The following is a 16,673-nucleotide window of genomic DNA, read 5'->3' on the forward strand; positions in this document are numbered from 1 at the left end:
GGATCACTACATCCCCTCGACCCCTAGACAAATGCTCCCTGTATCTTACACACACACACACACACACACACACACACACACACACACACGTTAATAATAACACATGCACACAACCGTGGCTGTAGGATCCACAGCTGTAACTTATACAAACTTACTCAAACCTACTCACCCGATATTCCTCTGTTTTCTCCAGTGCGTGTATGTGTGTGTGTGTGTATTATCGATTCATCTCACAGCGATGAGAAACCAAACCACTGACACTCCATCAATCAGAAGCGAGCCGCATTAACAATCTGGACCGAAACCAAAACAACACATTTACTCTCAATCTCTCTCTCTCTCTCTTGCTGTCTTCCTCTCTGTATGTCTCTCTCTGTCTCTCTTTCACTCTCTCTGTCTCACTCTCTCACTCCAAAGTATTATTGGCCCACAGTGGGTCATGTGACTTACTGTGACATCAGAATAGGAAGTTTATTAAAAAAAAAAAAAAATTGCAATTTATGTATTTATTGCTAGCTCTAATCTCATATGCTAACTTCTAATTAGCCTGTTAGCTATTAGCTAGGCTGCAACAACAGAAAGTTGTGATTTCTTTTCTCTCTTCTTTGTGATGCAGTATCCGTGTATCTGTGTATCTTTACATTTTGCTAATCGAGTTAAACATGGATAATAAGATTTGCTAGTTTAGACATTAAGCGGTTCAAGCGATTGTTATTAAAAACCAAAGTCGAAAAGACGTTCAAACCACCATTAATGCAGAAAAAAATTAAAAATCAAACAATTATTGTTAACAGTTATAAGATCTTGTCCTGATTTCTATTTCCTTTTTGAGATGTTATGCTAACCCCATCCTGGACATCCTGTCTATAATATTAGCCATTTACTGTATAATTATGTAATAAACACTGCATACAGGATTTTGCGGCGTTGTGGCGAAATCGCAATTGCACGAAATTCGCATCTTTCGCAGTGATGTTTAATGCTAAACGAGACCTTTGTAGCTGCGCTCATGTTTGGCACACGCGATTTGAAAAGGGCTTCGACTTGTGATGATGTCACATGACACGTCTTCACCAAAATCTGCGGTAATTTAGAAAAATCGCAAGCTTCTCCAAATATCGTGGCGTTCACTTCTGCCATCGCAAAATCCTGGAGGGACTGAATAAAGCTACGTTCCTTAACGTTAATCTTAACCAAAACTGAGTCTGAGTCAGCTTACCTTTTATGCATTTTGGCAAGGAAACTAATAGAGCTAACTAAAATTTAAAGAGGATCCATGGAATCGTTCATTCTAGGATATTTCAGCCCAGCGGTTCAGAATTGGCTTTGGATAGAGCTTTCGACAAGACGAAGAGCATGGGTAAAGAAACACAAAACCAGTGCGTTGCGATGACTATCTCAATCTCTGCATACGTGACTCCAATTTTGTTGTCACTTATTGCACGTGTTGCTCTTTTTAATATAACCATTCTTTCTCATATTCATGAAGGGTGCCAAAACTTCCAGAAGGCACTGTGGATCTTTTATATTTGTTATAAGCGTAGCCCCTTTACGACAAACTCTCACATAAGCCTAATTAGAGGTGTCTTATGGGATTGGCTCTTGAGGCTGGAGTCGAACGGGAAAGAATCATGACTCCTGAACAGTCAGTGAGCTCAGTGACGACGTTCAGCTTAGAGAGTTTATCAACAAGCGATACTTTGGCTCTTGGATTTGACTCATTCACTGGTAGGTTTTTTTTGGGGTTTTCAGTTCCTCTCAGTCAAACACGGCAGACAGCAATGGCGTTCGTTTCAGTGACTGAGTCAGTCGAGTCATCTAAGTGTGTGTGTAAGTGTGTAACTCATCAGCCTGTGTGTGTTTATCTCAGCTTGGCTCCTTTTGAGTCACCGATCGGGCTGACATGCACACGGCACTAAAAGGAACCCAAATGAGCAGACCTTCATTCAACAATGTTCGTTTTTTTTTGTACTAGGATTCTAAAACCAATAACACCACACCGATGCCACTCAAAGTTCAATTCACATAGCGTTGTGAACCAGTTTGTATGATTCAAAACGAAGCAGTTTTAAATAACAATTCATGCAGGGTGTAAGGTTTAAGGTGTAGAGTGAAGTGCTGCACCACCCACGATCTTAAAGCCACACCCACCAATCAGTGACATCGCTTCAATCCTGAACATCCATCAATCCATCCGTCTTCTATACCGCTTATACTACTGGGTCGTGGGGAACCTGGAGCCTATCCCAGGGAGCATGGCGGGGTACACCCTGGACGGGGTGCCAATCCATCGCAGGGCACAATCACACACACATATACACAGCCACTCATATACTACGGACACTTTAAACATGCCAATCAGCCTATCATGCATGTCTTTGGATTGGGGGAGGAAACCGGAGTACCCGGAGGAAACCCCCGCAGCACGGGGAGAACATGCAAACTCCGCACATGCATGACCATGGTGGGGATCAAATCCCCGACCCAGGAGGTGTGAGGCAAGCGTGCTCAATCCTGAACAATAAATGTAAATTCTTTTACTCAGTTCCAGAAGGGTCCCGGGTGAAACCCAGCAGGCTATGCTATGCTAAGTTGGCTAACTAGCTAGCTAGCTAGTGAAAATTACAGTTAATTCCACTTGAACACTTGACAAAGTCATATTTACAAAAGGAAAAGTTTTACGAGATGTGACAGACAGTATAATAACAAAACTGTATTTACCAGGGAGCACAGTGGCTTAGTGGTTAGCACGGTTGCCTCGGACCGCCAGGGCTGGCAGTTTGATTCCTGCCTCTGCCCTGTGTGCACAGAGCTGGCATGTTCTCCCGTGCTTTGACGGTTTCCTCCCCCAGTCCAAAGACATGTGTTGTAGGCTGATTGGCATCTCTTTGGCCGAGTTGTGTGAGTGTGTGTGATTGTGCCCTGTGAATGGTTGGGCGTGTCCGTGTTCAGCATTGAATTTGTCATGTCACACTCCACAGTAATGGGTAATGGCTCATATGAAAGTAGACACTCAGGGATTTAAGAATTTGCAGTTTTTTCCACAATTATTTCATTTTTTGTAATACATAGCTTACTAGGTTTAAATTTTATACACAGTCATGATACTCTACACACAGGAACCCAACAGTGTCCTGACTAATCTTATAACAGACTCGCGCCGATAAAACATTTCTTTAAACTGATCGAAAATATCCGATAAGTCGATTTCCATTCCAACTGCCGGAATGGAACACCAGTGTACTGTGTGCAAGGGTTAAAATAGTGAGCTAAAACCATAATAAAATAGCCTTCAAATCATCTGCATGCATTACGATTTCGTGAGCGTTATGTTTTAGTATACACTTGTGTTTAAATTCTAGATACTGTTGAAAAAACCCCACCTCGGACGCTTCTTTCTAAATCTGGCAACCTCAGAGGTGTGAATTACACACAGGGGATGTTAATAAGCTGGACGGCACAATCAGAAAATCAACTTAAGCATGTATATAACCTGTCTGTGAATACATGTAACACGAATAACTACTGAAGTAACTTACTCGACTTACTTTGCTGGCTCTGAACATGACTCTAAATGTGTAAATACGCACATAAAATCTGATTTTACAAGTAGGATGAGTATCCTCAAGCATCAAGCTTTCAATCATGATGAGAATTTGACATCCTTTGCATTGCATTATGGGATCAGTGGTTCATTCCCTTCAAAAAATTGAACAGTCTTGTGTCTTTTTCCAATTTTTCAAAAAAACAAAAAGCTGTAGTTCTTTTGTTCAGTTCAACACCTAAAAAATCTTTGTGTAAAGAATTTTTTAAATGTCTATCCAGGTAAGGAATAAAAGAGAAACATCCAGAAGCAAGGTTGCTTTAAAAATATAAAAGCGCTGCAGACCACGGGGCCGTCAAAACTAGCTGAGAACCACCCCCCCCAACCCGTTGCCTTTATGAGCTTCAGAACTGAGGAATTAGTAATTCAGGAAGTTTGAAGAGTTTAACTTATAGAAGTGCGAGGACTTTGCGCCATTTGGGCTGTGAAACTGTACCACGATCTCACCTCCCATGCTCTCGCAGCTTTTTAACGCTTGTGAAATCTCAACTGTGTGTGTTTCTGTATGTGTGTGTGCGTGTGAAAAAAATTAATAAGAAATGCAAATAAACTGGTTACTTTATAAAAACTGTCTTTTATAAACTGAAATCAAATAACATCAAAAGCGACCACGCTCTCTTTATATATTTATATTTACAGTATAATTGTTTTTGTGTACACTTTTTTTTTTCTCTCCAGTTTTTCAAGTTTAACCATGAACCTGCCACGTTTACTCTTAACGAAACTTTTTCTGCGTTTATTATTGCTTTTGTACTTTGGGTACTTTCTGTTGGTTGCTACCATGGATTTGTCTCTTTGATTTCACAATGAAAGTTGTACAACCAGGCAACTGAACAAATGTGAAGGAACTATTTAGTTGAATAGAGAAAAATTCAGTTCATGTCCTGTGAAACTAGCAAATCGTAATTCGTTAATGTAGACTCTTTCTGTACATCATCAAACCATGTGGTTTTATCCATGCTGAAATTCTGGTTACTGCTTTGCACAAAACCTTCTCAGCATCAACCATCATTGTGTTTGCTTTGTGATTGTTGCATTGTTCTCACTGCTGTTGTTGGTGTTGTTTGGATTTTGTAATTTTGTACAGCAAACCTGTCATATGAAAAGTGGTGTAACAAGGTGTTGCATGCGTGAAGTAAGGAAAGCAATTCGTAGTGACTTATTTTATTCATTTAGCTAAGCATGCGGCCCATGTGATGACACAGAACACAACAGACTGCAAGAAAGAAACAATTATGACCAAGCAAATACACACCAATAACTTTATAATACAAACCTACAAAATACAAAGTTAATTGTATGTTTACAACCTTAAACATACAATTAACAACTTACAGACTACAATTTAAAACCTACTACTTACAATCTACAATTAACAACTAACAACATTCAATTTATAGTCCACAACTGACAGTCTACAATTAACAACCTACAACCTACAATTTACAACTTACAACCTACAACTGACAATCTGCAATTTACAACCTACAACTGACAATCTACAATTAACAACCTATAACCTACAATTTACAACTTACAACCTACAACTGACAATCTGCAATTAACAACCTATAACCTACAATTTACAACTTACAGCTTACAATCTACAAATTACAACTTACAACCTACAACTGACAATCTACAATTAACAACCTATAACCTACAATTTACAACTTACAATCTATGAATTACAACTGACAATCTACAATTTATAACCTACAACTGACAATCTACAATTAACAACTTTCAGTATATAACCTACAGCCTACAATTTGCAACCTACAACTGACAAACTACAATTAACAACTTACAACTAACAATCTACAATTTACAAGCTACAACTGACAATCTACAATTTACAAGCTACAACTGACAATCTACAATTTATAACCTACAACTGACAATGAACACTTGACAACTTACAACCTACAGCTTACAACCTACAATTTACAACCTACAACTGACAGTCTAAAATCTACAACCTACAACTGTCAATCAACAATTAACAACTTACAGCCTACAATTTACAACCTACAGTGTGTAACTGACAGCCTACAATTTACAACTTACCACCCGAAACATCCAATTTACATTCTACAACATACAACCTACAAAGCCTCAGTGTGGATGTAAATGTGTGACTCTCCATGCAGTCTGATCCCATGCTTCTTCACATCTCCTTTATTCCCCTGTTTGTGTATCCGTGTGTTCTTACACACACCTTCACACCAGCACGCCTCCAAACCTCGTTATCATGCTTCCTTTATCTGATGGACCAAGAAACCTTGAGCCGAATTTTCGCTAAAGACTAATTGCTCACGTATCTTCCCCTGAAAAATATCGGTCCACATCCTGTCAGATAATCAAACAAACAAACACATAAACAAGCAGCAAATCCAAAAATAAACAAGTAAATAAATCTCTCTTATGATCACAATCTGTGTCGCAAGTGTGTTCCGGAAGTTTCCATGACAACAGGAATGGCACTACAGTTCCCTGGAGTTTTGTCAACACTGACACACACACACACACACACACACAAATCAAGGACAGATGCTGAAATAATGATGTGCTTGTAGTTTGTGTAAGATGAAGCAACACCATGAAAGTCAGAAACAAGGCAAATTCATATTTAGAAGGTCTTTAAAATAAAAAAAAAACCCAATTAATTAATTAATTGCATGTTTTGTGTGGGATTATTGTATAATTTATTAGCCTGTAATATATCCTGGGATTTTCACACGCAGTAAAACTGGACTGTTGCAGACTGGAAAAGACCAGACAACATTTTTCTGATCTTCAACTGTCTAGTGTTGGGTGAGCCTGTGCCCACTGTAGACTCAGATTCCTCTTCTTGGCAGACAGTAGTAGAACCCAATTTGGACTTCTGTAGTTGTAGCCCATGGACTGGTGTGTGGTTTGTTCTGAAGCTTTTCTGCTCACCGTGGTTGTGAAGAGTGGTTATTTGAGTTACCGTAGACTTCCTGTCAGCTCAAACCAGTCTGGCCATTCTCTCATGACCTTGATCCTCAATGAGATCTCAACCACCACCCCTGACCCCATTCCAATGGTTGATGTGAACATCAACTGATGCTCGTGACCTGTCTCTGCACGATTTTATGCATCACGCTGCTGCCACATGATTGGCTGATTGGACACTCCATGAATGTGCAGCAGTACAGCTGGCTGGTGAGTGAATAAAAGTTTAATAAAAATGTTATGTTTAATGTTTTATCTCTGCAGGGTGCCATGTCATATATTTATGCAACTTGCACAGGAAAGATTCTTTTGAAAGGGTAAATTATTATTACACACATTATATATATATAATATATATATATATAATATATTATATTATTATTATATTATATATATATATATATATATATATATATATATATATATATATATATATATATACACACACACACACACACACACACACAGTAAATGTAACAAATAGCAGGACAACCCAGTGTCTATTATGCTGTAGGGGTCATTTATTTATGTTGTGCCACTGCTTATCACTCCTGCAGTTCCTCTGACTGATCCACTTTAGCATACAATGAAACGTTTCTATCTTGATGGGTGTGGTCTCTTCTAGGATGACCCCGCCCCCTTCCACGAGGGCTCACTGAATGGTTTGATGAGGATGAAAATGCATTTTTGTGTGTTTGTAATGATTATTTATTTGTATATATATATGTTAATATATAACCTGTCACAGTATTTGTGCACTATATTTTTATAGTGTCCCTGATTTTCATATTATATATATATATAAAATATTATATTTTTTGATAACAATGTTTGCTCGGTGGCGTTTCCATAGTTTCCAGTCTGTTGGAGGAGGAGGAGGCAGTTGGCACGGTTGCCATCACAGTGCCAGGAGAAACGAGACGCCACATGGCACACTGGTACCCCGGACATCTGGGGTAAAAAAATTGGAGGTGGGGGGAAGGAGGCAGGGGGCAGATGTGATGGGTGATGGAGAGGGAAAACTGCATCTGAAATTCCACAGCATCTGTTCAGTGGCACGACGGAAACTAGCATCTGCAGTTTAATAGCATACGGTTCTTATGATTTTATCATCGGGTAAAAGTTTTACATTTTAAAACATAGCTCGGATTCCCTCTCCTTCTTTTTTTAATCTCTGTGGCTTTGACCTTTTGTCCATGTTTATAAATATCAGTGTGTCATACAGTGTCAGAAACCACGACAACAAGTCTGTTTGAGAGACTGAGCAGGTCCACAACACCAAAAATTGTAAAACTGAAAAATTGTAAAATGGTCAGACTGTAAAACTGAAAAAAATAATGTAAGGCTGCAAGACTGTAAACCTATAAAAATGTAAAATGGTACAAGTATAAAACAGTAAAACAGTTTCACAGCAATTTCCTCCCAAAATACTACCATCAATGTGCATTTTCCAATGAGAGTAAAGAACATCCTCGACCATGTTTACAGCAATGTGAAAGGTGTTTACAAGGTAGTGCCCTTCGCTCACTCTGGACAATCAGACCTGATCTCCCTGCTCCGTTTCTGACTCTGAGGTTCGGTCCTTGCTGCATGTCCACTCCACTGCATTCATCTCAGGCAACACAAATGAGTACAAAAAGGCCAGGTATGACCTAGGCAGATCCACAAAAGACGCCAGTGACAGTACAGTCTGACACTGGAGTCTTACTGTGCTAACGCTGACATCAGGCATATGTGTCAAGGCCTGAAACACATCACAGATTATCAGAACAAAAGCAGATGAGAAATACACAACCCAGCCCACAAGAGTGTAAAACTCTAAGGCTGTAAAAATGTAAAACCTTAAGGCTATAAAGCTATAAATCTGTAAGACTGTAAAATGTCAAAGTAAAACCGAAACATTGTAAACCATAAAACTAAAATTGTAAAGCTGTAAAACTATAAAACCTTAAGGCTATAAAGTTGTAAAAACTTTAAAACTAAAACTGCAAGACTGTAAAAGTATAAAACTAAAATTGTCAGACTGTAAAACTTGAAAACTGTAAAACTACACCTGCAATGCTGTAAAACTGTAAGACTAGCAAATTCGGTACGGACTTTAACATTCACATGAGACACAACACAGTGTTAACACAAGCCTAAACACACCAACACAATAACAAACACTAACACATTCTAACACCCTCTAATTAACACAAACACACTAACATATTATCAGTCTCTAATTCACACTAACACACACTAACACACAGTACCACTGTCTAATTGACAGTAATACACACTAGCACCCTAACAAACACTATCACACACTAACACACTCTACCACACACTACCACACACTAACAAACACTACCACACACTAACACACTCTACCACACACTACCACACACTAACAAACACTAACACACACTACCACACACTAACACACACTAACACACTCTACCACACACTAACACACTCTAACAAACACTACCACACACTAACAAACACTAACACACTCTACCACACTCTACCACACACTACCACACACTAACAAACACTAACACACACTACCACACACTAACACACACTAACACACTCTACCACACACTAACACACTCTAACAAACACTACCACACACTAACAAACACTAACACACTCTACCACACACTAACACACTCTACCACACACTAACAAACACTAACAAACACTACCACACACTAACACACACTAACACACTCTACCACACTCTAACAAACACTAACACACTCTACCACACTCTAACAAACACTAACACACTCTACCACACACTAACAAACACTAACACACTCTACCACACACTACCACACTCTAACAAACACAACCACACACTAACAAACACTAACACACACTAACACACTCTACCACACACTAACACACACTAACAAACACTACCACACACTACCAAACACTAACACACTACCACACACTACCACACACTAACACACTCTACCACACACTACCACACACTAACAAACACTAACACACACTAACACACTCTACCACACACTACCACACTCTAACACACTCTACCACACACTAACACACTCTACCACACACTACCACACACTACCACACACTAACAAACACTACCACACACTAACAAACACTACCACACACTACCACACTCTACCACACACTAACACACACTACCACACACTATCACACTAACAAACACTAACACACACTAACAAACACTACCACACACTACCACACTCTACCACACACTAACACACTGTACCACACACTAACACACACTACCACACACTAACACACTAACAAACACTACTACACACTAACAAACACTACCACACTCTACCACACACTAACAAACACCAACACACTCTAACACACACTAACACACACTACCACACACTAACACACTAACAAACACTACCACACACTAACAAACACTAACACACTCTACCACACACTAACACACTCTACCACACACTAACAAACACTAACAAACACTACCACACACTAACACACACTAACACACTCTACCACACTCTAACAAACACTAACACACTCTACCACACTCTAACAAACACTAACACACTCTACCACACACTAACAAACACTAACACACTCTACCACACACTACCACACTCTAACAAACACAACCACACACTAACAAACACTAACACACACTAACACACTCTACCACACACTAACACACACTAACAAACACTACCACACACTACCAAACACTAACACACTACCACACACTACCACACACTAACACACTCTACCACACACTACCACACACTAACAAACACTAACACACACTAACACACTCTACCACACACTACCACACTCTAACACACTCTACCACACACTAACACACTCTACCACACACTACCACACACTAACAAACACTACCACACACTAACAAACACTACCACACACTACCACACTCTACCACACACTAACACACACTACCACACACTATCACACTAACAAACACTAACACACACTAACAAACACTACCACACACTACCACACTCTACCACACACTAACACACTGTACCACACACTAACACACACTACCACACACTAACACACTAACAAACACTACTACACACTAACAAACACTACCACACTCTACCACACACTAACAAACACCAACACACTCTAACACACACTAACACACACTACCACACACTAACACACTAACAAACACTACTACACACTAACAAACACTACCACACACTACCACACTCTACCACACACTAACACACTGTACCACACACTAACACACACTACCACACACTAACACACTAACAAACACTACTACACACTAACAAACACTACTACACACTAACGCACACTACCACACTCTACCACACACTAACAAACACCAACACACTCTAACACACACTAACACACACTACCACACACTAACACACTAACAAACACTACTACACAGTAACGCACAGTACCACACTCTACCACACACTAACAAACACTACCACACACTAACAAACACTACCACACACTAACACACTCTACCACACACTACCACACACTAACAAACACTAACGCACACTAACAAACACTACCACACTCTAACACACTCTACCACACACTAACACACTGTACCACACACTAACACACACTACCACACACTAACACACTAACAAACATTACTACACACTAACGCACACTACCACATTCTACCACACACTAACAAACACCAACACACTCTAACACACACTAACACACACTACCACACACTAACAAACACTACTACACACTAACGCACACTACCACACTCTACCACACACTAACAAACACCAACACACTTTAACACACACTAACACACTCTAACACACACTACCACTGTCTAATTCACAGGAATACACACTCGCACCCTAACAAACTTTAACACACTAACACGCTCTAACAGGCCTTGTCTAACGTGAGCAGTGTGTTAACGAGCTGGTGAATCAGGTGTGTGTAATTAGGGGCAAATCTTCGCTCTTATTAGGTGCTAAAGTGTTAAAGCCGATAAGCGGGTCGCATCCCAAATAAACGCCAAAGGATTTCCTGCCAGCTCTGCATGGATCATAGAGGATTTGGACAGATCCTCGGAGTGCGCACTTGAGCTGAGTGTGATTTTAACCTCCACCTGTCACGTCCCACCTGCGCGCTCACACACACTCCTACCCCCTCTGTCTCTTACACACACACACTCTCCCACTTTCCCTCTCTCTGTATCTGTCTGTCTGTCTCACTCTCTCTCTCTATTGTACTCCCCTGTAGTGCACGCAGCAGTGGTGTTAGCTAGAGAACACATCAAAGCTTTCACGGTCCACACATGCTGAGCCCGGGACACACACTCGGACCATGAATACAATAAATAAATTTACCAACAAAAAAGGTTACAAGAGACAGATAAGCGAGACCACTGACGTACACCGAACTTGTCATGTTTGTGAAACCATTTTGAGAAGACTTGCTAGAAGTAGCCATTTTACATCGGGTAAATTGTGGCCATAACAAAGAGCAATGAATACTCAGTTACAGCAGAAATCAATATTCATCACACAACACGATGTTCTTATAATCCTCATCTGTCCAGTTTTGGTGAGCCTGTGACCACCGTGACCTCAGACTCCTGTTCTTGGTTGACAGAAGTGGAACCTGATCTGGAAAATCCAACCCCAAGCTTCGACCTGTTGTGCATTCTGAGATGCTTTTCTGCTCACCACGGTTGCACAGAGTGGTTATTTGAGTTGCTGTAGACTTCCAGCTCAAAGCAATCTGGCCGTTCTCCTCTGCCCTCTTTTCTCGCCAGATGTTTACATTTTTTTCCGCACCGTTCTGTGTAAACTCTGTCTAGAGACTGTGGTGCTTGAAAATCACAGGAAATCAGCAGTTTCTGACATACTCAACAATCATGCCACAGTCACTGTCACTGAGATCACATTATTTCCCCATTCTGATGTATGATGTGAACGTTACCTGAAGCTCTTGGCCTGGATCTGCGCTAGCTTATTCATTGTACTGCTGCCAAATGATCGGCTGATTGGATAATTGTATGAATGTGTACAGGTGTTCCTATTAAAAGTCTCCAGAGAAACAGGATGTTTCGGGAAAATGTCCTTCATCAGCTGTGCAAGCAAAGTCAAGCTTCTGAAGCTGTAGGAGACTGATAAACCAATATTCTAAATGGTTGATGATGTAACCAAAATGCAATCTATTGTGTGTGTGTGTGTGTGTGTGTGTGTGTGTGTGTGTCTGTGTGTGTAAGGTTCAAGGGAAAGTGTGTTAACTAACATTATGTATGTGTGTTGATGCTGTTACAGATTTCGGTGCTGCATGTATTTATATATATATATATATATATATATATATATATATATATATACACACACATATATGCAGCCATGGGGGTGTTCAGGGTAATTCAGGAACAGATGTTCATCAGCAGAGACCGGCAGCATTCGCTCTCAAATCACTCTGTTCGGTGTGTGTGCATTGCATTTAATTGGACAAAACAGTGTGTGAAAGCGCTGATCGAATAGTCTTTTCCTGAATTGTGGTTTTCCATGCGAATATATTATGGCCTAGTGTGTCATACTGCTTCAGAGAAAATAAAAAAAATGAATACAATTCTAATATAGAATAAATTCAAAACAAAATAAAACAAGTAGTCAGCCATTTTGGTCATTTGTATATACACAAACAGTCCAGTAGAACTCCTAGTCATTCTGGATTTGGTCGCAGGTTCTCATCCACATCACATTTTATGTCATCCTGGGCAATACACCTAGGAAAGAATCTTTTGGCACGCCTGATCCATCCTTGGCAATCTGAAATGTCCAGGCGTCCAACATTCATTGCGTCCAGGACGGACATTCGATCATGTTGATGGTGGCCATACACCTTCCACCTCCATGAGGAAAATACTTCCTCTATGAGGTTGAGGAATGGAGAATAAGGAGGGAGGAAAAGCGACAGCATCCTGGGATGGGCTGTTAACCACTCTGCACGGGAGTGGGGAAATACCACGTTGTCCCATACGGTAATAAATGTGGGCTGATTTCGTCTCACTTTCTTTCTTCACTGGCACAAGCTACCCAGGAATGAAATGAGAAGCTTTGTGTTGTATAGCCCAGTTAGCAGTTTGCGTAACAGCAGTCCTTCAGTGGATACTGCTGCACACATTGTGATGTTAGCACCCCTCTGGCCTGGGACATCCATTGTGGCTCTTTTCCCAATCATATTCCTTCCTCGATGCCATGTTTTGGCCAAGTTGAAACCACGCTGAAAAAAAAAAAAAAAAAACGGCATTTCAAGAAAATAAAAAAAAATCCTTGTTTCTGGGAAATTTGTCTTTGTGTGTGTGTGTGTGTGTGTGTGTGTGTGTGTAAAAAGGAAAAAAAAATCTCCTCAAGCATGTTTTGCATTAGAGAAGTGGTCTCATTTTAAGAAAATATATCTAGCTTCATTCCAGCTATTATTGAAGAACCCGTAACAAGCTACAACAATGATTTGCATAATATTCCAGCACAATTATTTTCCTCGTTTTAAGACTAAGACCACTTACACGACTTCAATTTTTTTCAATGAAGCAGCTATGTCTCATGGTTATACTAAAATCCAAACAGAACTACATTACCCATCACTCACACCCGCTCTGTATTACCCCAAATAAGCACTCTTATAGAAGTTCTAGTTTTCCAGCACGTAAATGTCAAGCTTTTGTCGTTGCCGTGTTCAGGTTTATCATGTGTGCTCTCGTTAGTCCGCATGTTTCTACCTCGTGTCCGTTGTTACATTTACAGCTCTTGTGTACAACCACAGTTTCATTTGTTTGCTTTGTGCTTTATTCAATAAAAATCTGCGCTTGTGTTCGCCGCCTGATACAATCCCTGACACTATATGCTATGTATAAAAATGCTAAAAATAACAATGTGTCTGCTGCCTTCATTAAAGACAAAGTCACTTATTTTTATTATGCTGTTTGAAGAAATTGTATCTTATTGTAAGCTTTTTTTCGTGTTAATTATTAATCAGCGTTAATAGTGTTAATAAGTCAGCTCAATCAAGAGACCGAAATTTTCAACACATTTCAAGTAAGTCTATCTCGAATAACTGAGTTTTCTTTGCGTGTAATAAGCACAACTTGCTTAAAAGATCCAGTAGTAGTTTTTTTTTGTGACTAGATATTTATGCTATTTTCAAGAATTCTTGGTAAGAGCGTTGCAGATTTGGCTGCACTCTCATTGATAGACCATGATTTATTACATGATCAACTATAGTAGCCCGAATCTCATCTGACCTACTACAGTCTTCTTCCACCACGCATACATATGCCTCTCCCTCTTCCACTCCCTCTCCCAACGAGTCTTATTCCAGCTGGGTCCATGTTTACATTCCTCCTGTAAAATTATTCCTAAAATGTTCCCTTTTGTTTAGATGGTAATGAATTCAACTTGGTATAATTATATACTAAACATCAACAGCTACATATAAACGGTTATATATATATAGGTTAGCATTAGTTGCCATTCGCATGACATGTTATTGACAGTCTGTAAATGGTTTTGGAGAGGCTACAGTAGATTAATGCTAATAAAGTGTTAGCGCTCCTAACATTAGCTTGTTGGTGTTGAGCCTAGGACAAAAACAAAAGTACATGTTTGGCATTTGAGATGGTAGTAATATTTATTCAGGTACTGCACTCTTAAGGGGGAAAAGAGCAAAAGAAGGATAATGCATGTTTTACTTTTGGTCACCTGGTGGAGTTCTAGAGAAAGAGTTTTTGCTGAGTGAACCTGCTCACCTGATGGGGGAAAGGTGTCCTGTCAGCAGGGGGCAGTATCGCTGTGTCAGATAGCAACAACCATACCGAACTACCACTTTCCCAACTTGCTAGTATGGCTACCACTAAAGCAGCATGAAAATCACTGCTAAATCACCAATAAAACACAGCTAATTCACTGCTAAATCACAGATAATTCACAGCTAAATCACAGCTAAATCACTGCTAAATCACTGCTAAATCACTGCTAATTCACAGCTAAATCACTGCTAAATCACTGCTAAATCACTGCAAAATCATTGTTAAATCACAGCTAATTCACAGCTAATTCACAGCTATTTCACTGCTAAATCACTGCTAAATCATTGCTAAATCACAGCTAATTCACTGCTAATTCACTGCTAAATCACTGCTAAATCACAGCTAATTCACAGCTAATTCACTGTAAAATCACAGCTAATTCACTGCTAAAACACAACTCATTCACTGCTAAATCACAACTAAAACACAGCTAATTCACAGCTAATTTACTGCTAAATCAGTGCTAATTCACAGCTAATTCACTGCTAAATCACAACTAAAACACAGCTAATTCACAGCTAATTTACTGCTAAATCAGTGCTAATTCACAGCTAATTCACTGCTAAATCACAGATAAATCACAGATAAATAACCACTAAATCACTAATAAATCACAGCTAACTCACAGCTAATTCACCACTGAATCACTGCTAAATCAGCGCTAATTCACTGCTAAATCACTAAAAAAATCAGCGCTAATTCACTGCTAAATCAGTGCTAACAATCAACTCATTGTACCAGAACTTGTTTCAGCAAGAACACTTTATCATTCGACACAATGAGCTGAAAAACACTAAGATCAGGCAACATTACAAGATTTTTAAGATATTGACTCTGATATATATATATATATATATATATATATATATATATATATATATATATATATATATATATATATATCTGATATATATATCAGATATATATATATATATATATATATCTGATATATATATATATATATATATATATATATATATATATATATATATATATATAATAAAGCAGAACACAGAGAACCTTTTTACTGTATAGAATGTACCACAGTTTATGTTACTGAAGGGATGATGCACTGAATATTGTTGACGAGCACAATGGGTTCCATCTACACAATTCTGTCTTATATATTTTTACTTTTGCAAATAATCGATGAAGGGGAAGTTAGAGAGGGAGAAAAAGTGAAAGGAGAAAAAGGCATACAAGAGTGAAAGAGTG

At 39.2% G+C, this 16,673-nt stretch overlaps 1 long non-coding RNA gene across 1 annotated transcript; it reads right to left on the reverse strand.

Annotated features, from left to right (window-relative positions):
• Positions 1–7,492: 7,492 nt before the first annotated feature.
• LOC128617538 (uncharacterized) lies at positions 7,493–9,984 on the reverse strand. The gene is made up of 3 exons (XR_008387577.1): positions 8,637–9,984; positions 8,127–8,327; positions 7,493–7,611 (listed from the first exon to the last, which is right to left on the reverse strand). It is a non-coding gene; the product is annotated as an uncharacterized LOC128617538 (long non-coding RNA).
• Between the last annotated feature and the right edge of the window lie 6,689 nt (positions 9,985–16,673).

The sequence above is a fragment of the Ictalurus furcatus genome, chromosome 13 (genome assembly GCF_023375685.1).
Source record: "Ictalurus furcatus strain D&B chromosome 13, Billie_1.0, whole genome shotgun sequence".
Lineage (NCBI taxonomy): Eukaryota > Metazoa > Chordata > Actinopteri > Siluriformes > Ictaluridae > Ictalurus > Ictalurus furcatus.